The sequence below is a fragment of the Cryptotermes secundus genome, unplaced genomic scaffold (genome assembly GCF_002891405.2).
Source record: "Cryptotermes secundus unplaced genomic scaffold, Csec_1.0 scaffold278, whole genome shotgun sequence".
Classification (NCBI taxonomy): domain Eukaryota; kingdom Metazoa; phylum Arthropoda; class Insecta; order Blattodea; family Kalotermitidae; genus Cryptotermes; species Cryptotermes secundus.
In genome coordinates, this window is record NW_019731978.1 from 485133 (window position 1) to 506164 (window position 21032).

The 21032-nt window shown below is 44.6% G+C and overlaps 1 protein-coding gene across 4 annotated transcripts in view; it reads right to left on the minus strand.

The window, feature by feature from the left end:
• The window catches only part of LOC111867365 (dnaJ homolog subfamily B member 6), a 166591-nt gene that overhangs the window by 66270 nt on the left and 79289 nt on the right, over window positions 1–21032 (minus strand). Inside the window, exon 1 of one of the 4 annotated variants that reach the window (XM_023857154.2) lies at window positions 5001–5021. The exons of the other annotated variants lie outside the window; for them this stretch is intronic. The gene's annotated coding sequence lies outside the window, so the exon portion shown is untranslated. Of the gene's footprint in view, window positions 1–5000; window positions 5022–21032 lie in introns of those variants that run through there. 4 annotated transcript variants of the gene reach the window in all.

The window sequence follows — 21032 nt, forward strand, 5'->3', positions numbered from 1 at the left end:
CAGCGATGATTCCGACGATGAGATTTTGCTGTTACTTTCCTTGAGTAAACGTAAAAGGAAGTGGGTGCATGGCGTGAACTTAAGAAGAACAAAGTTTGGTGAATTTCATCATCTGACAAACAGTTACGTGAATATGAAGTGAAATTTAAAGAATATTTCCGAATGAATGGGGTTGATGAAAATATTTTAAGTTCTTCACTTATAGATAAAAGAACAATGTTTGTACATTACCTGGTGTATTCAATTCTCCAGAAATCATGTCCCAGGCATTATTCCGCATGTTCTGGTTCCGATATTCTTCTGAACCTTTGTTCCACAAACATGGACACTTCCTTACTTCAATTAATTCCTCCAGTGTCATTTTCATCTAAGCGAATACTTCGCTCAATGATACGTAACACGTGTTGTAATCAGGGTGGCAAATTACTGAGGCGCGCAGCTGACGCCTGGAAGCGAGCCCAGTGCTCATGCCCGTCCAGCGCAACGTTTTAAAAATATAGCCGAGAATCAAACACTCTGCGACGCAGCTAACATAGCGAACATAGCGTACGTAGCGTACGGAAGTCTGTGTGGCCAGTCACATTGGCAACAAAGGGAGATATTTTTCTGTTCGTACAGCGAACATAGCGTACGTAGCGCATCAAGTTTTGCAACGCACCAGCTACCAGATCCTAAGAGCGGTTATCTAGCTCACTCACCGACTGACTACTAAAATGCTGCAGGTCCTCTCCAGCACAGTGATTCTTGAGTCCGATCCCACGGGACCCATCACCACTCTTTATCATTTGAAGGCTCTGAGAGCTCGTCAAACTCAACTCGCCCTGCTTACATCTCGGCACGGACCGTAGAGGAAACACGGTTCCCTACTGCTGTTTACGGGCCGTTATACAGTTGCTTATTTCGTGGTCGCTGCCTAGCAATGGGTCTACATGACACAGTTGCTATATGTATTGCCTCCATCTTCAAGGCCGATGACTAAGCCAAGCAAGAAGCCACAGAGGAGGACATCCAAGGACTAACTTCCTTATTTTGACATGCACCGGCTCAGAGATGAAGCCCTCAACTTAAAGACCCAGGATATGAAAATGTGCTGCCTGCTCAGGGCACTCGCACACCTAAGCGGTGCGAGGTTCGTCAGTGTGGGCTACGGTGAGATGGTTGGGGAGCTACAGACACAGCCAGGCATCTTATAAGGCTCCTGTTATATTTCAAAATAAAGAAAACTGACTAAAAACGGGTCCAATGCTACTTCGCCCAACATAAATCCCAATGTCACCCGAGATAGGATTCGAGGCTGCATGGTGAGAAGCCAGAGCCTTATCGCCTGAGCTATGAATTTGTTCGTATCTTGGACCTTTATTTGGCAGAGAAATAGGAGGAAACATTACGCTTCAGTATCTGCTGTATTGTAGCTTGGCTTTCCCTCCGCGGCGGCCCGGATTCTATTCCGGGCCTGGTCAAGTGGGATTTGTGGTGGACAAAGTGGCGCTAGGGTGGGTTTTCTCCGAGTACTTCGGTTCCCCCTGCCAATCTTCATTCCACCAAATTCTCCATCATAATCACCCGGGGCAGGCTACAATAGGCCAATCAGTGGCCGCCGTGCCGAGTGGACCCAGTTGGACTCCACCTCCCTCTCACCCCCCCCACTAAGCGAATTTTAATTTTTAATTGTAGCTTGGCTGATGCGGACGTCATTTTGCCGAAGGTCTTTCTTCGGGCCTTCCAGGTGAATGCTGAAACAAGGCACGGCCACTGTCGCTCAAACCTTTCCAGTTCACCTATAATCATCACCTCATCTCAGACCCAAAATAACGTCTGTAGTTAATACGTCGTCAATCACAGTGACGGCGCGGTCTGTGGAAAGGACTGTCTTCGCCCGCTCAAACACTGGGATCGTGGGTTCGAATCCCACTTAAGGTACGGATGGCTGTGTGGTTTATTCTGTTTGTGCTGTCCTGTGTGCAGGAAGAGGACTTACGACGGGCTCATCCCCCGTCAAACGAGTCCTACCGGCTGTGTAAAGCTTGGGTTTCCTCGGGTAGCGGTACCGTAATCAAGCGGCCGTAATATGACGGTGAATGACGTCACTAAAACGTTGCAATGGAAACAACAGAACATGGCAACGTTTTAGTGACGTCATTCACCGTCATATTACGGCCGCTTGATTACGGTACCGCTACCCGAGGAAACCCAAGCTTTACACAGCCGGTAGGACTCGTTTGACGGGGGATGAGCCCGTCGTAAGTCCTCTTCCTGCACACAGGACAGCACAAACAGAATAAACCACACAGCCATCCGTACCTTAAGTGGGATTCGAACCCACGATCCCAGTGTTTGAGCGGGCGAAGACAGTCCTTTCCACAGACCGCGCCGTCACTGTGATTGACGACGTATTNGCAGTCCATTTCGGAACACCAAGGTCAAATGTTTTTAAAAAGTTTGCCCTGAAATATACATTTAAAATATATTTATTACTTGCAAACGAAGAATAAATTATGCCATTTCCTTCGCTGCCTCAAACACAAACATTTAGCCGAATTTGTAACCATAAATCCACGCGACTTTGATATCTCACCTAACAAAACAAACAGAACGTTATATAATCTAACCAGTATATTCTGTAGCTGTCATCTATACATACATACATACACTGCAGTCTGACACGCAGTAAATCAACACCTTTGGGTATTCCTAATTCTTGTGAGAACTGTCCAAACACATTTTTATTGGAATTTGAACAATTATCGCAAAAATCAGAATTTTCATAAACTCTGGATACAGGATGGGGTTACATCGCGAGTTTTGCTCGGTTTATCGTAATGACGTTGCTATGCAAAAAAGCAGGATGATTATAGACTTCCAGTCGAAAGTTCAGCAATTTGGACCCACGAATTGTAATCTAGACAGGTTAATGAGTACGTCTCATGTTAACTGAAGCACTACATGAACCTTTCACATAACACCAGACGCTGCACACAAGCAATTATTCAATGAGCAGTAACTAATGTAGACGCACTCGTACATGGGGAGAGTACCCCCAGTGCTCTCAAAAGGCTCCTGAACTTTCTAAATCCGATGAGGGAAAAGCACATCTCGGATAGTGACCTTTTATTACTATGAAAATATAAAGTAAAAGTACAGTAAACTTATCCCTGTAAGAGGCCGTGGATGCCCATAGGATTCTGAGAGATCGAGGCTCCCACATTTTCTAAACACGCGGCTCAAAGATGGCGGTGGGGTTGTCAGCCATAAGCGCCGGCCCCCCTTTACTCGCAGGAAGTTTCCTGGTACTCATTTCTGATAATGGATGAGTCGATCCCAGGGTCACAATGATGCTGGAAGGCTTAAGTCAACTGAAAAATCCACTGGCCTCATCGGGAATCGAACCCGCGACCCTCCGGCTTGTAGCATAGTGCCTCAACCAACCACGCTACTGCGTGTCCCAACGCAAATATATTTCTTCATAACTGCACCGCAACAAATTTACATCATCAAAACAAAACAGATAGTACAAAAGACAGTTAGAGGGAAAAAAAAAAAAAGGGAAAGATGTCCCAGTGTTTAATTGATTAAGCACTAAGCCATGGATACGGGAAGCGGATGTATAGCTTTACGCCCGAGGGAAAGGGCCCTCGGTATCCATAAGATAGGTGGGCGCTAGAGTCGGTCTCAAGGCTGTGGAGGAGAGAAAAAAGCCTCTAGCCCCTGCCGTCTACCCAGCAGACCGTCACTGTACTGACTGAGCTATCCCGGCTCCCGTACAAAAGACATGTCAGATAAAAATACTTCAATGAAATTAAACTATGTATACAATATCAAATAAACATAAACAGGCAATTTTACAGCACCGTTGACTTTGATGAAAGCAGCCCCTTTAAAGCCCAGTGGCCACTATCTCATATCACCTGCTTTAAGATAACAAACACTCTGCATTCTGCCCACATAGTGTATTTGTGTGTTCCGTGTGGTTCCAACAATGAACAGCGACTGTTTCCCTAAACAGCGTTAACCGGTTGGACTCTGTAGTGGTGACGTGATGTGTTTCCTGTGAGGTACGGACTGATCTTTATATATTATTTAGAAGAAATTCCGCTTTAAGGAACCCGTGTGGAGGCGGGGTCGAATACCTCCACCGTGACCCTGCGAATCGTAGGAGGCGGCGAAAAGGGAAGTCTAAGATCTGAGGCAGTAAAATATGGTCGCGAGTCCAAAGGGACTCGCACCCAAGAAAGACTTCGGTAGAAAGGACCAGCAGCATATATAAAGGGAGAGCCGTCCTCTCGTCAGAGAGGGCGCCCCACACAAACCAACGGTAACTGAGATTTACTGACTGATTGACCAAAACAAACAAACTCGGTGGTTTTTAGTCCTCAAGCGAACTATACCGAGCGTCCGCCGCTTATCGGCGAGGTTAGTGCTAACTTTAGCAGACAGAGGGTGTCGCGTGGTCAGCGCAACGAGTCCCGAAGGCAGTTAATTTCATGTTTCTAGACCGGAGCCACTATTCCTTGAAATAGCTCCTTAATTATCCTCACGAGGCTGAGTGGGCCCCGTTCCAGACCCACTACTTTTCAGAAAATCTGGTAGCGCCGGGAATCGAGCCCGGGAACTCTGACAACTAAAGCACAGAGGCACTTTATGTCCCGCACATGCGACCCTTCTGAAGAATATTGTTAATAAAGTCTGGGGACCAGTATAAATTATTAAACTCCTCTTCATCATTCTGTTACTTAATTTTTCTTAGACCCCAATGTTCTCCTCGACAGCCTGTACTCGAACAGCCTCAATATATATATTCTCACAGCCCAATTGTAACACATTCAGCCATGCGCGTAAGCCGCCATGTACACATGAACAGGTGTTTATTTGTAGATACGTTGCACAGCATATATTCAGTCTTACAGCACCATGAAGATCTCATTTCGCTGTGATTTACAGTTATCTCCTACGTCTAAGAAAAGGTTAGTCTAAAGCCAAAAAATGCTTCGGGCTTACGTTACCTCGGAACAGTTACGCGCAGTGCACACGCCTGCGTAAGGTGACAGCCACATATACTCACCTGAAACACAAAGAAAATTGAAATCAACATAATTCATTTAGGACCAAGCAAAATCAAATTCTGCATAGGCTTGATGAACAGAGCGCTCTTCATACTATTTCGCAGGCGAAATGCATTTAATAAAGTGACCAGGTCTAGTCCTGCGGCATCCTCTCACAAACCACTTAAATTAATTCTGCTCAACAGTCAAAATTTACTTAGTTCCACCTTCTCCCTCACTGATTTCAACTTACTTTATTAAACAGAACGACAGATGATTCACATTATTCTACAGAGAGGGGGGGGGGTCAGCAGAGCACAATTCTTTGTCTAAAACACCTCTGCGGGTGTGTCCTCGAGCACGCAACCTCACTGTAGGAAGACCTGTGTGTTCACCGAGGTCTCTGATTCGATTCTGGTTCAACCGATTGACTGATGACATAATGGTTTATATCCTATCTGAAGAACGTTGTGGGTTGTAATATCGTAGTTCGGGAAAGTATCGACGTTTCGGAGGTACATACTGTCTCCTTCTTCGGGGCTGAGTACACCAAGCATGAAACCAATAGAATTTGGAGGCAAGCTAAGCAGCCGTATATTGTAGTGGTCTGGGTTCTGACACCTTGTACTGTCTGCCTAAAATATATTCCAGAATACTGTCACGTGTAGGGGTTTGCGTATGACTTATAAGACGGGTTCTGGATTGGACGACTGGATTTATTGACACCTTATACATTTACACAGCTCGGAGCTACAGGCAATACAGCGCTATCGCTATTCTACACACTTTACGATTCACCGTTACTCATGCACTAGGGATCTGTCTTCCCTACCCGTATCCTAGCAACGGATTTACAAGTCTCACTGTAACTTCAAAACACACATGAAGTCTTCTTTGCACAGCCCAATTCCTTTCTTGCCATTATTCTGCAACTGCCAACTCCGAAGGCTTGACTCAGTTAAATTCCTAAGCTCATATTTTGGCAGGCTGGCGTCTCGAAACTCGACTCTGCTCGACTATGCTGCCAGCTTCGGAAAGCTACTTTACACGGACCAAGCGGAAAACACATCATCTACTGTTAAGGAGGCGTGTTGACTGACCTGTTGCCTAGCAATGGACGTCCTCTGTTGTACGCGTTTGCTTCCGCCGGAATGTGTTTATCGAGTCGCTGCCTAGCAATGTGTCTATACGTCACGATATGTTACACTTCGAGTAGACAACCCTCCTGTGTGTTCGGCGATACCTACGTGTACTTTACAGCGGTATGGATCCCATCCTACATGCAAACCGGCGTCTAGTAGTCTTCTCACAACCTAACGCCCTGCGTATGTCACTATCTCATGATGTTTTCATATTACAGAATAGTAGGATTTCTGTAGACTCCATTAAGCGGGGATTTCTAGTCCTACGAAGTTCATTTTCTAAATGTCATATTCGAATAATGTAAATTTATGATTCAACAGAAATTCAACATTCCTCATGGACTAGCGCGCTGTACTCCTGCAAAGTTGGTAATAAGATTAGCTTCTTCTAGTGTCATATTGTTATTACAGCATCCTCTCGCTAACCAAGAGTAATTTGGGGGGGGAGGACAACCGGAAGCAAACGGTAACCCTTAAAAAAAATGTGGTAAACAAACAATTGGGAAATTTTATGATATATGTGGTGGTGATGAAAATAAATATCACTGTTGAGCCTTTATTAAAAAACTATAACAACTCTTGCTTCCACACACAATTTCAGGATCGTATATTAGATGTCATTCGTGTCGTTCTCACCTCAGAAGTTCGAGTGCCCTCCACTGTTACTATCAGGTGTAGAGTGTTAAAACGTGAGACACTGGGACTGACGTCTACTGACATTAAGTCAACATAAAATTTGCGAATTTCGGTAAACTGACTAAAAAGTTCGTGTTTTAGGGATGGGCCCTCGACTAAATAGTTTGCAAAGAGCACAGTGGGCATTTAACAGGAACTTTTGGCAGGAGGAATAAATACATGATATAAGGTAAATAAAAAAATGTAAAGCTATCCCTGTAACAGGCTGTGGGGGTCCACAGGGTTGTGAGGCGTCGAGGCTTCCACATTTTCTAGACAATCGTCTCACAGATGGCAGTGAGGTTGTCAGCCTTACGTGCCGGCCGGCCTTTACCCCCAGGAAAATTCCTGATATTCATTTCTGTTAGAGGTTGAGTCGACCCTAGGGACATAGTGCGGCTTGAATGATTAGGTCAATACAATGACCTCAGCGGAAATCGAACTCGCGACCTTCCCGCTTGTAGCATATTGGTATGTACCTATTCGCTGCTGGATGATGATATTCAAACTGGTAAGAAATCGAACTATATGCTATACTAAATGAAATCCCGGGTCTGGTTAAGTGGGATTTGTGGTGGACAATGTGGCGCTGAGACGGGTTTTCTCCGAGTACTTCGGTTTCCCCTGCCAATGTTCATTCCACCAAATTTTTCATCTTCATAAAAACCCGGGGCAGGCTACAATAGGCCAATCAGTGGCCGCCGTGCCGAGTGGACCCAGTTGGACTCCACCCCTCACTAAGCGAATTAAAATATAACTTAGCTGTGATGTTACAGACCGTATTTTTNCGTGTTAGTGGCTGGGCACGTGGTTTGAATTGGTAATTGGATTTGCTGAATACATATTTCTTTTGTGGAAATTCTATGTCTTTGATGGGTTTCGACTTACTTCCAAGGTGCCGGGAACTGACCACGCCGAGACAGTGACTGAGTGTTACAGGCACAAGAGGATTTCTTAGAAGATGACTGAGACATCCATATGGAATGCCAGCAAAGCCACAGACCTCTCCTAATTGCAAAGGACTGTATTTCTTTTGAGGCGTCACAGGATCGGAAACAAGCAGGAATGTCTTCATCGAGGGAAGCCAGCAGGGCCTCAACTTCAGCCTCCATATGTCATCTACGTTCACAGTCATGTGCTATGAACTGGTTTTCTAAGCAGCCTGCAATTATGTTGGTTTTACTGATTCGATAATTCGCATAGTGGGGGGTGGAGTCCAATTGGGTCCACTCGGCACGGCGGCCACTGTTTGGCCTAATGTAACTGCCCCGGGTGATTATGATGATGGAGCATTTGGTGGAATGAAAATTGGCAGGGGAAACCGAAGTACTCGGAGAAAACCCGCCCCAGCGCCACTTTGTCCACCACAAATCCCACTTGACCAGACTCGGGATCGAACCCGGGCCGCCGCGGTAGTAAGCCAGCGACTAACCGCTTGAGGTATGGCGCGGCCATTACTGACTGGATAAACTCTGAAGCCTAAGGGATCATGAACTGCAGACGGTGCCTTTGGTCCACTTCTATCTGTGAGGGATTTCGCCCTTTGCCAACTTTGTTTCCCACGTTTCAACTGCTCTTTTGCTGATATTTCAAATGACCCAGTTTTCTCGTTTTGCATGCTGGATCCCCGGTTTCTTGACATGATTTTGTGGGGTCTGTTTTATGCTTCAATAAACAGGTCAGGCCAGGTATTCCGTACTTCCGGTTTAAAATGTAGTTTTTCTCATCGACAGCCTGAATGCCGAAGCTACAGAGACTGCAAGGCCACGCACTGCTTCTTCAGCTTCATTAGAAGATAAAACTACGATATTTTCAGATATGAGTTCATAGGCGACACTCTGAAACAGCTTCCAGTCTGTTAGTTTTCAACTGGAACTAAAGCTTCCCGTGTTCTTGCGGGGTCCAAAATGCTAAACATTATTGGTAGGCGATCTGAGTCCAGAATGTCAGTGACAATGACCTCTGACGGTCAGGCATTCTTGTCGAGAACATCGCCTCTACTATCAAGTGCGTAATGTGTGGAGCATTGAGGAGCTGAAATTTCGAAGTTGGGCCTGACAAACAATTCCAGGAGCGTCACGTCTGAGGCCTCTGAAATGTTGCTATTCCAAACAGGGTGGTTTGCATTTTCAGGCTACCTGCAAGGAGGGACTTACTTACAAAACCTAATAGCTATGTTCGCCGGTCACGGTAGCCGAGCCGTCTAAGACATGCACTGTTTTCGCTCGCTCGGAAGCCAGGACCGTGGGTAAGAATCCCACTCAGTGCATGGGTGTTTATTGTTTGTTTGTGTGTGTGTGTGCGCGTGTCCGCGTTTTCCCGTTGCCTTGCGAAGAGCTGATCACCCGCCTAAGGAGTGTTGCCGAATGTCTAAGATCTAGTAAACCAAAGTAAAACGGAAAGTTTCATAAAGGTAGGCCAAGGCCCAAATTGGGGCTGTAGCACTAAAGGAAAAAAAATAGCTCTGTGATGTCTGTCACTCCACAGTCTTGTTGAGATTTATAAACACATGCAAGCAACATTTCAGTGTTTCCAGTCGGTATGTAAACCTATATTGCTTCTACTGAAAGGGAAAGAGCTAGGTGGGAGCGATACCTGCTACGGCAGTTCCGCCTTTGTGTCCGTCTTCACGGTCAGTCCGATAAATATCATAGTTTGGAACGTAGACCCTCATATGGAGCTTCGGGTGTGTCACTAAGAACAGGGCCATGTCTATTTTTAAGTCTTGCAAATGTTTTCTGACCTCCTAGGTCTGCCTCCCAATGCCGTTAGAACTGAATGCTACGATTTTCAGAGGTCTATGAACTGTTGGTAGCATTGTTCAACAGTCTAAACACAGCTTTAGGTATGACAGTAACATTTTTCTTTTTTTGTCGCAGGGCCTGACAGCTGTCATAATAATCTGCTGCACCACAGTGAAAGTAAGAAACACTTCGTCCGTTGCATTAATATTTACATTTCTTGCCTGCAATGAATGACCTGGGACTTGATTAGTGTTACGATACGTATTATTCTTCCCGAAGACTGGTGCTGTTTTTGCTGCGGATGCTGCTCGGTGTTACGAATGATCGATTGGGTGTAGTGTATTTCGAGAAGGACGTCCTCCCTGTTGACCCCGGTGTTGTCGCCCGAGGGTTCCTTCTACGCTGTAACTCCTGTTTTTCATGACTGCTGCCTCTGTAACTTTCTGGGTGCAGCCATTCCCCGTCCTGCAGGTCGGGACACTCTCTGAGCACTCACGATAGCGTTGTCTACCGCCACACCAGAGACAGCGAGGAGGCTGCCTGCAGTGCAGCCAGATGAGGACAAAACGCAGACAACTGTAGCTCTGAGTAAGCCCGCTTTCGAATCTGTAAGCTTCGACGACTCAGCTGGCCTGGTGTTCTCGTTATATAGCCTCGGGGTGGACCGAAGAGAAAACGCCGCTCCCAACAATCCTCTACTTCTGCGTTCATAAACTTTGTTCCCCTGGCACTTCGTTTGCACAGCCGTAACCTAGTAACGGCTGTCTCTTCGGCTACAACGTCACAGTATTAAGGCTCTGCTCTTCACTGTTATTCCTTAGTTGTTTATTTAACGACGCTGTAAGTAATGATATGACACGGCGTCGATGTTCACTAATAATAAAAATTGTTTAATATATGCTTTAAGTCTTAATGCACTGGGGCACTATATTCAAAATTAAAGGTCCTACTTCAACGCAGTCTAAAGCTCAACGCATATGTCTATTTCTTCTTCTTCTTAACTGCAACTGCGTTCAAGAATCCACTGCTGACTGGTAAATATACGTAGGTCGTACAGAAAGTCATGACCAACTTTGTTTTGCATGCTACCTGGGAATAGCAGACGAAAGAGAGTATGGTGGTAGGTGGAACCAGCTGTTGTGTTAACCTTGAATGTCTTGTGACGTCAATAGCTTGCATCACGTGACAAGTATCACGCCTAACAAAATGGCCGACAACGATATGTCGTTTTGCCAGCGTGCTGTCATCGAATTTCTTGTGAATGAGGAAATCCCTGCTGCAGAAATTCACCAGAGACTTCAGCGTGCTTATGGAAGTGTGTGCATGGGTGCGAGCAGTGTTCAATACGGGTGAAACATTTTAAAGATGGGAACACCAGCATCGAAGATGAGCCTCGGAGCGGTCGTCCTCGAACAGCCTCAACTGAACGCAACAAGGAAAGATGACAGGCGTGTGACTGCGGACACAATAGACCGAAAACTTGGAATAGGGCACAGTGCAGTACAGGAGATGATTGAAAGCTTGGGCTATAGGAAAGTTTTTGCTCGTTGGGTCCCGCAGTTATTGACCGAAGACCACAAAGGTCAGCGAAAAGCCATCACCTCAGAACTGCTGCAGAGATATCGACATGAAGGCGATGATTTTTTGCTCTGTATTGTGATAGGTGACGAAAGCTGGTTTCACCATTTCGAGCCTTAAACGAAACGGCAGAGTATGAAATGGCACCATTTGCATTCTCCATCAAAAAAGAAGGCAAAGACAGTGTCATCAGCTGCGAAAGTGATGGGCACACTCTTCTGGGATGCAGAGTGGTTTATTCTGGCCGAATTCCTGGAACCTGGGCAAACCATCAATGCTGCTCGTTATGTCCAGACGCTGCACAAGCTCCGTCGTGCATTGCGCGATAAACGTACAGGACGAAACATCATCATCCTGCATGGCAACGCTCGCCCCCACGCCGCTCGCCTCACGTTGGAAGCAATTGTAAAGATGGGGTGGGAAGTTTTTCCACACCCTTCCTATAGCCCTGATCTGGCACCCTCCGACTACCATCTTTTCGGATTTGTGAAGGATAACCTGCGTGGACAACGTTTTGAGACAAGGAAGGCAATTCAGAAAGCAGTGCGTCAGTGTCTTCGGAAGGCTGGAACCGAATTTTACAGAAGGGGAATTTTCAAACTCCCAGAACGCTGGGAGAAATGTGTAAAAAGAAGTGGCGATTATGTGGAAAAATAAAGAAAGGTCTGTAGATTGACGTGGGGTATTTGGTTTGTCAATAATAAAGCACGTTACTTTACAAAAAATTGTTGCTGACTTTTGGTACAACCCTCCTACAAGTTCGGAAATGCATGCACAACACCACTCTTGTTTAAATGCACTGAAGAAAATAGGACTTGCAAAAGAAGTGTCATGAACATGAAAATGTGATCTCTTACTGTGTTCTGAACCAACTACGAAAGCATTTGAAAACTCCGTGCACAATAAACTACCTTCGAAAACCACAGACCTACACCTTCCAAGTGTTGCAACAAACGTGTAACAAAGCATCACAATAAACATGATGTTTCTTTTTATTTTTCTCATGGGGTGAGACTGAGTCCACTTGGTACAGCGGCCACTGGCCCATTGTACCAGCCACAGATGACAGATGATGAGTCTGGATCAATCGGTGGAATTGGTATTAGCTGGGGAAACAGAAGTATTAGGAGAAAACGTGCCCCAGTGCCACTTTGTCCACCATAAATCCCACATGACCTGACCCGGGACTCGAACCCGGGCCGCCGGGATGAGAAGCCGGCGACTAACCGCCTGAGCTATGGCACGGTCTACCTGACGTACAACAACAAAACAACATGTTTTGTGTATTGTCTTAAGACGTTACTAGTAGCTAACCTATATAGCGGTGAATCATACTATTCTTTAATGAACTGGAAGGAAGCTGTCACGGACTAATGCAGACGCCTGCCTCGAGGGGCTACGGAAAACCATGAGAAACTTCAGTAAAGATAACCAGTGTCCCTGAATAGATTCGAATGGAGAACCTTCCGAATGCGAGTGCAGACCGTTACAGCGATATGCTAAACTGCTTGGTGACAACCAAACTACATAGTACCGTCACATTAGCGGCAAACTGAACTCCAAATGAGGAGGTTACGCAGGCAATTCGTCCGATCTTCGCGTCAACGGTTTTAGACATCCTGCCTTATGAATCCTGGATCAAATCCTGATCGTGGTCTGGTACTTCGCTTCAGGCTGTGCTTTCCTGAAACGAAATAAAGACCTTCCGATAGCCTTTTCACCACTTAAGGAACCCATACTGCGTATCTAAAAAGAACTTCGCGTCGGTAAGGTCAAAGGAATTAATCCGTGAAGTCGGAGGAACAATTTGACTCGCTTCATCATCACTTTTCTATTGGAATCCTGTGCACAAAGCCATTGTTAAGGTGACAATACAGTAATGCCCTTACACACGGGCAACGGACCCAATCTTTATTTCACAGAACGAACAACGAGCTTCTAACACATCGTGACGTGTTCTTACTTCCATACTTATAACGTGACGCCAAACACAATTATATATCGACGTGACTAACCTGTATATAAAAGATTTTAATTTCATATCATGAAAACATGTTCTAATAAGAGCAACAGTGTACTAAGAACACTATTAATAGCCGAAACATGTAGCAGAGCCAAAACTAGGCACTGATCTTGGTATCAGTTGTGTTGTGACGGTTGTAATAAAGAAGATGTATACTAAGAACATGTCTAATGTTTCTCCTTCGATATATACAAATATATGGCTGATATAAAGTTTTTGAAAAACTGTTATTAAACAAACACACTGCCATGTGTCCGGGGTTCCGTGACTAATAACAACGGGTTCTGGATTGGATTTACTGATGCCTTCCTTACATTCACTCTTAATTACAATCAATTACAACAGCTCACAATCAAAGATTGCCTAAGACTCGCTCCATTCCTCACTGAACTACGAGTGTCTTCTCTTCTACTGTGACTGACTTGGTTCTGATTTACGAATCACTCACTTCTGGTTTACGAATGGATTACGAATGCCGAATGCATGACTCACCTGCGAATCACTAAGAGTCAATGATGAACGAATACTGAATCAGAGTCAAAGAGTCAGAGTTACTTTACGACTGGCGGTTTACCGCCATTAGTTCGCCTTGGCGACAAGCCCCTTGAGACCAACGACCAGAATTCTTATTTTCCAACTGAACACTTCCGGTTATAGTCCTTATGTAACATCCTCTATAACGAGGATGTGTCTGTAGTTTACAATTACTGCTGGTCCTTGCCAGCGGGGAAGAATAAATCAAAGTCAAAGTCACATTGCGACTGACGGCCAGTCAGTAAGTCTTGGTATTGAGCTCCACCAAATATATTACTGTTTGGCAACTACGGTCTTGTTTTTGTTGGGAGCCCTCTCTGACGAGAGGACGGGTCTGTCTTTTGTATATGCTGCTGGCCCTTGCCAGTGCAGTCTTTCTCCGGTCCGAGTCCCCTGCGACTCGCGACCATATTCTACTGTCTCAAATTTGAGACTCCCCATTTCGTCGCCTTCTACGACTCGCAGGGTCACGGTGGAGGTATTCGGCCCCGCCTCCACACGGTGAGAATAAATCAATTACTTGCCCCTCCTCTATAACTTCGGGGAGGTCAGAATATACGTCACCACCCCCGCAGTTCCTCTATTATTCTGTGTTTATCCGTTGCTGCGGAAACGTGCCTAGCCAGCCGCTGTCTAGCAATGAACTCCTCCGGCTTTCTGGAGTCATGTCACAATACGTTAGACATTTTCAATTTCACGCTTTTGGTTTGAAAAACAATGTTTCGGGAGTTGGCAGAGATCCGCCATCATGTAAAAATGTAAGAAAACAACTTTGCTGTCTCCATTATACAGAAATAGTCTGTACCCTCTGTCCAACATAGGCGCCATTTCCTACATAAGAAACGTCAATGTTGCATAACATATGTAGCTTACCGAAACCCTCAGTTCAAGAGACCAACAATACGTATGTAAACTGTAATTATAAACAAACTTGTATTCCAATCTATTCACGCCCCAACATGACATTTTCTAAACGGGATAGTTCAGTCTGTATAGCGACGGGATACGGGCTAGCCGACCCGGGTTCGATTTCGGCAATGCAAGATTCTTCTCTTCTCCACGGAGACTTTGACGGCCACACATCCTCCTCATCCATTCCCAGAGGTAAAGCAATTTGGCCGCGAAGCTGACCATTCATCTCCGTTCAGTGCCGAGGTCAAGAATGGTTGAGCTATACTTCCACTGCACCATGTCTTCATGGCATTGTTCTCAATTGACAAAAAGGGACAACTTTGTTTTTTTTTCCTACAGAAGCAATCGGAAACTATTTTGGGGGGCAAAAAAAACTTTCACAAATCGGACTAATATGTTTTTTACACGAATAAAGATGGCCAGAAAGATAACGTGCCCTGTATTACGACCTGCATATCAACGAAGGAACACCTAAGACATTTTACAAAGTTAATAGAAAGTCCGTCGAGTGTAACAATTTGTAGGTCACTTCTTTATCACTTCTGCCTTACATGTTTCGGTTTGACACAACCATCATCAGAGGCACTTACTACAATTATGAAAACACTGTCGTTGTTTATGATGTTCACAGTTATGTTTGTTGTGTGGACGCTGCTACAATATGTTGACGTGTAAAAGCACAACACTTGTTAGGATAGTTGAGCACACTATCAATTCTCACTTTCCATCCGAAACTGTTTCTAGGTTAAAACGCTAATGTTAAAATATTTAAAACATTTGATGTAAAATGCTAAGCTCCTCCTTGTTAATTCATCCCGAAGATGGGAGATGTCAGCTTGAGGTTGTATGGCTTATGGTTAGATGTTTCCTATGTGCTGTGTGTTGTGTACACAACACACAGCAGTTGTGTTGGCAGTACACAACACACAGCACATAGGAAACATCTAACCATAAGCCATACAACCTCAAGCTGACATCTCCCATCTTCGGGATGAATTAACAAGGAGGAGCTTAGCATTTTACATCAAATGTTTTAAATATTTTAACATTAGCGTTTTAACCTAAAAACAGTTTCGGATGGAAAGTGAGAATTGATAGTGTGCTCAACTATCCTAGCAAGTGTTGTGCTTTTACACGTCAACATATTGTAGCAGCGTCCACACAACAAACATAACTGTGAACATCATAAACAACGACAGTGTTTTCATAATTGTAGTAAGTGCCTCTGATGATGGTTGTGTCAAACCGAAACATGTAAGGCAGAAGTGATAAAGAAGTGACCTACAAATTGTTACACTCGACGGACTTTCTATTAACTTTGTGATTGATAGTGTAACGGACCAAAAATGAAACAATTCAAAATAAGACATTTTAAATAGTATAAGAATGAGATTTTTATCTTAATTGGGGCCAGAGTTACAAGAATTCCAGTTCTGTTATTGCTAGTGGGGTGGGACTAAGTCCCTTGTACTGCTGCCACTTCTGGCCTATTGTACCAGCCCAAGATGATAGGTGAGGGTGATTGTGGAGCAATTGGTGGAATGAAGATTGGCAGGGGAAACCGAAGTACTCGGAGAAAACCTGCCCCAGCGCTACTTTGTCCACCACAAATCCCACTTGACCAGACCCGGGATCGACAAAGTTAAAGCATAACCGGGAGATCACATACGTTTTCCTGTCTGAACGAATATTTTATGTCGTAATTATTAATACTGTGGCGTAGACACCCGTTGCTAAGCGATGCCTCTGTAAATAGTGGGAGTTGCTATAGTATATCGCACGCAATAAAACAACGGGGTTATACAAACCGTTTCTTAGCAACGGATCAGTAAACATGTCTCTATAACAACAGTTATTGTTGAAAACGGTGTCTTCTATTCTGCCCGTGCAAAGTGGTTATAAAAAAGAGAACTGGGGCAACCAGTTCAGTTGAGCTCTGCAAGGGAGGCTGAGAAGAGATGGCACTATACATGAGTTGTCAGCTAAGAGTCAGTTCTGCAAGGGAGGCTGTGAAGATAGAATCTGTGAGCGTGAAGCTGAAGAATCCCCACTGCTACAAGTCGCTGCCAGGGAACGGTTGTTGAAGGCACAACAGGCTGTAAAAGGCTTAGAGGGTTTTGTGGTAATCTGTGAATTGTGGAGATCAAAGTAGTGTTGCAATTACTTGTAGTTCAGAGTGGCGCACAGAAGTGGTCAATATAACCGCTCACCAATCCACAGTCCGTCTACAGTCACACGCCTAAATCGTAACAGTGTATTTCAATAAAATCTGGTATGTCAGAACTGGAATTTCATTTCCGTCACCACTGGTCCGTTAAGGGCCCTAAAATGCATGAAGGTGGCGCTCGTATCCATACACCACAGTACTCTAACTACTGATGCCCAACATTTACTGTCAGTCCCAACTAATATTCCATTTCCTCATTTTCCAACTAATTATGTAATTGAATTTCTGCTCCCCGTGTCAAGCACATCTCATCCATCTTGAGCCGGTCGCAAAACTGTGGACCTGCTTATTATGTAATTTCCCTTGTTCTTACGACCTTACTTCCTCAATTGACATCCTTGGTCAAGAAGGGGGCATACTGGAGATACAAACCTGATAGAGAAGCAGAGATACAACAATGCTCTATCCCTCATCATCATCATCATCATCATCATCAGTAATCTGTCAGACGACAGGTCCACAGTCTCTTCCAAAACAATTCCTCCACTTAATGCGACCCAGAGCTTTCTCCTTCAAATGACAGTATCCTCTTCTGTCCCCAAGGTCATCCAGCATCTTCTTACGTCTTCTTCCTCGTCTTCTTGTCACTTCTATCCGCTCTATCTCTATCAGTGCTTAATTACTGTTGTTCATAAAACCAATAAACAGTACACACACACACACACACATACAAACAAGGCCAGAAGTATGATTACTGAAAATGGTTAATTTTAATTTAATTCCGGTACGATGACTGGTCTGATGGATCATTACAGACGTTTCGACGAAACGTGTCATATCTACCTTCAGGATAAGCTCTTCTACCAGACTACACTGCACCACATCCTAGAAAAGTAGCCTTCACAGGTAACACCAAGAGAACTTCAAATAAAGAATTTTAGTAAAATCATTTTGCTGATTCACGTGTATAAGTGACCAATATAGGAAGGTATACTTGGGTAAGTCAGCCATCTTGCTGGTGCTGCTTTCGAACGAGCAAATTGCCTCCAAACGTGCAGCAGTGTACGAGTAAGCAGCAATATGAAGAGTGGATGTTACCTGCTAACAAACTATCATTTGTGGCAAAACTTGTTTCTGGATACATCTGTGTTGGAAGAAACATAGAATCCTGCAGATTTCCACACAGAGCGTATTTAATTCGCGCTGTGCAAATTCTAAACATGAATTAAGAACTTACACTTTAAGGAAAATATCATGAAACATCACACTACTTATGTCCCACACAACAAAGAGCTTAATGTAACTAACAGATTCTATTGCAAAAATCTGTTTTCTCCTCCAGCCACCCTTTCAGCAAAATCCTCGACTAGCAGGCCAACATTCCTGTCTTACTGGATGTGATGCCGTGAAATCTGGTAGACACATTCCAACGCTCCGTTGGAGCCTTCCGTTTCAAGGGCACAGTTTTCTGTTTGTGGCGCTTACGAAGAAAAATGGCGGAGTCACCGCCACACAAACGTTCGAGTGATGGTAAGCCCTCCATTTTTATCTGCAAACAAAGGCAGTCCTTTCCTCTGGCAAGCATTTGCGCTATATCACGCCCCAGAGGAATGGAACCTCAATCAACATCTGCCCTCTCGACAGGCGGTCTCTCCTAAGCTGGGGGCGAGCTGTGAAGTTTCAATTCAAACTCGATAATGAAGAAATACGGAAGTGAGCTTCATAACAATAGAATTTGTTGTAACGGGAGAACAATAAGTAATTGGCCTTTGAATGCTTGATAACATTTGCGTGTCTTTTTTTAGTGTCTGAAGAACAGTTGCGGTCAGGGCTGTCGTACCCTAGGACGGCGAACTACGCCATAACATCAGAATCGATGGGGGGGGGGGGGNTAGGCTACGAAAGGCATGCGCAACGAACGTCAGCGGTTCAGATGAACACGAACATCTTTTCTTCCCGTTTATTCTCGTATCATACACATAGTTCATGAAATGCAATGTTCTGTTTGTCGTTACGTTGTCCGTCTCCCTGGTAAAAGTAAGTAAAGCTATCCCTGTAAGAGGCTGTGAGGGCCCATAGGGTTGTGAGATGTTGAGGGTCCCACATTATCTACACCAGGCATGTCCAACGCGTCGATCGCGGGACGATTTTTGTTCGATCTCATAGGCCTATAAGGAAATTATACGTGAAAAGCATGTAAATTCACATGTAATATAATATGATTATATTAGGATTTTGAAGGGAAAATACGTATTAAAGTAGTCTGCACTTTCAATGTATGTTGCTTTTACAACAAACATCATGTGTCGTGTTATTTTTACCAATATTTTTGTTTAAAGCGAGATACGACGATAGGAGGGGGTGGTAGATCACTGGCAGTTTTGACACTAAAAAGTCGATCACAACCTGTGTGAAGTTGGACATGCCTGATCAAGACAATCGGCTCAAAGATGGCGATAAGGTTGTCAGGCTTACGCGCCGGCCGCGTTTTACTCCCCAAGAAAATTATTTAATTAATTCCTGCTACTCATTTCTGTTAGAGGTTGAGTCGACCCCTGGGCCATAGTGCGGTTGGAAGGATTAGGACAATTGAAAAAAATCCAACGACCTCATCGTTACTTGAACCCGCGACTTTTCGGCTTGTAGCATAGCCCCTCAACCAACTACGCTACGGTGTGCCCCAGTCTCCATGGTAACGAAACAAAAATAACGCTATCTTGTGCCAGGACTGAGGGTAAATTTGTACCTGTGCTTAACTAGTTAAGCACTACGCCATGAAGACATACTCGTTACGTGTAAGTGGAGGTACAGCACCGCCTTTACTGACCTCGGCACTAGAATAAAGGTGAGTGGTCCGTTTCACGCTTTACCCCAGGGGAAAGGGCCACCGGTACCCACTGAATAGGAGGCAGGGTGGGCACAAGAGTCGATCTGCAAACTTTGGAGAAGAGAAAGATCCTGCACTGTCGGGAATCGAACCCGGGCCGTCAAGCCCGTCGTTTTACAGACTCCCACATATAATTCATGTACTAGATAACTTGTCTCGTTTCGTTATCTAATATACGTATACTATACAGCCAGTCGGTACAGCGACTGGTTACGGGCTGGAAGACTGAGAGGTCGGAGTTCGGGTCCCGGTAAATAATTTTCTCTTCTCCACGTCGTCCAGACCGGTTCCTGGACCCATTCGGCCTACCAAACGGGTACCGGGGCCTCTTTACCCGGGGGTAAACCGGTTTGGGGGTGACTCTCACCATTCATCTCCAACTAGCGTCGAGGTAAAAAAAAAATACGTGGATCTACACATCCCCTCCCCTATCGTCAACATGGCGCAATACTTCGTCAGTCACTTTTTACTTTCAGCCTGCAGACAGGAAGACAACAGATTCTGAACTGAATAGATGCAGCCATTGCATATCAAAATGGAACCTTCTGATTCCATAATACTCAATTCCTCGGTAAACTGCAAAGAAAAATAATCAACCTGAATTACACTAGTGCCCGCCACAGGCGCCTATGTTCGCTACTGACCGCCCAAGAAGCCATGGCGACTACGCGAAAGTATGCCTGAAAGAGGGGGGAAACAAAAGTGAGGGCAGTGAACGAACGCAACGTAGCTATATCCTGTGTGTATTGCTTTATTCTGTCTTTCCAAATCACCGTTACACCAGATCTGTGAGGGACACATTCTGTAAGAGCGCAGTCATTTGTAACCAACTGCGAAACGCAGTAAATGTGTAAACACAAACAAGCATACCACAACTTCGACAGATAATTCTTTCCGAAGGTTACCGTGTTAAGTCCAACAATTATTAAATAAGGTAGCCTACATTCCTTATTTTGAAAAAAAAATAAAAGTACTGTATGCTTATGAAAACATTATGTCGTGTATATCCCCCTCAAATCATCTTTTGAATGCCTGAACCAACCTTTGTAAGTTGCTGTCTCGACACCAGAAAGAAGGGCAAAATCATGATATTAAGATAGCAAACACGTCCTTTGAAAATGTGGCACACTTTAAATATTTGGGAACGACAGTAGCAAATAAAAATTTAGATTCAGGAGGAAATCAAGAGGTAGCTGAATTCGGATAATACTTGCTACCATTCAGTCCAGAACCTTTTTTGTCTTCTCATCTGCTGTCTAAAAACATAAAAATTGGAATATACAAATCTATAATTTGGTTTCTGTATGGGTGTGAAACTTGGTCTCTGACAT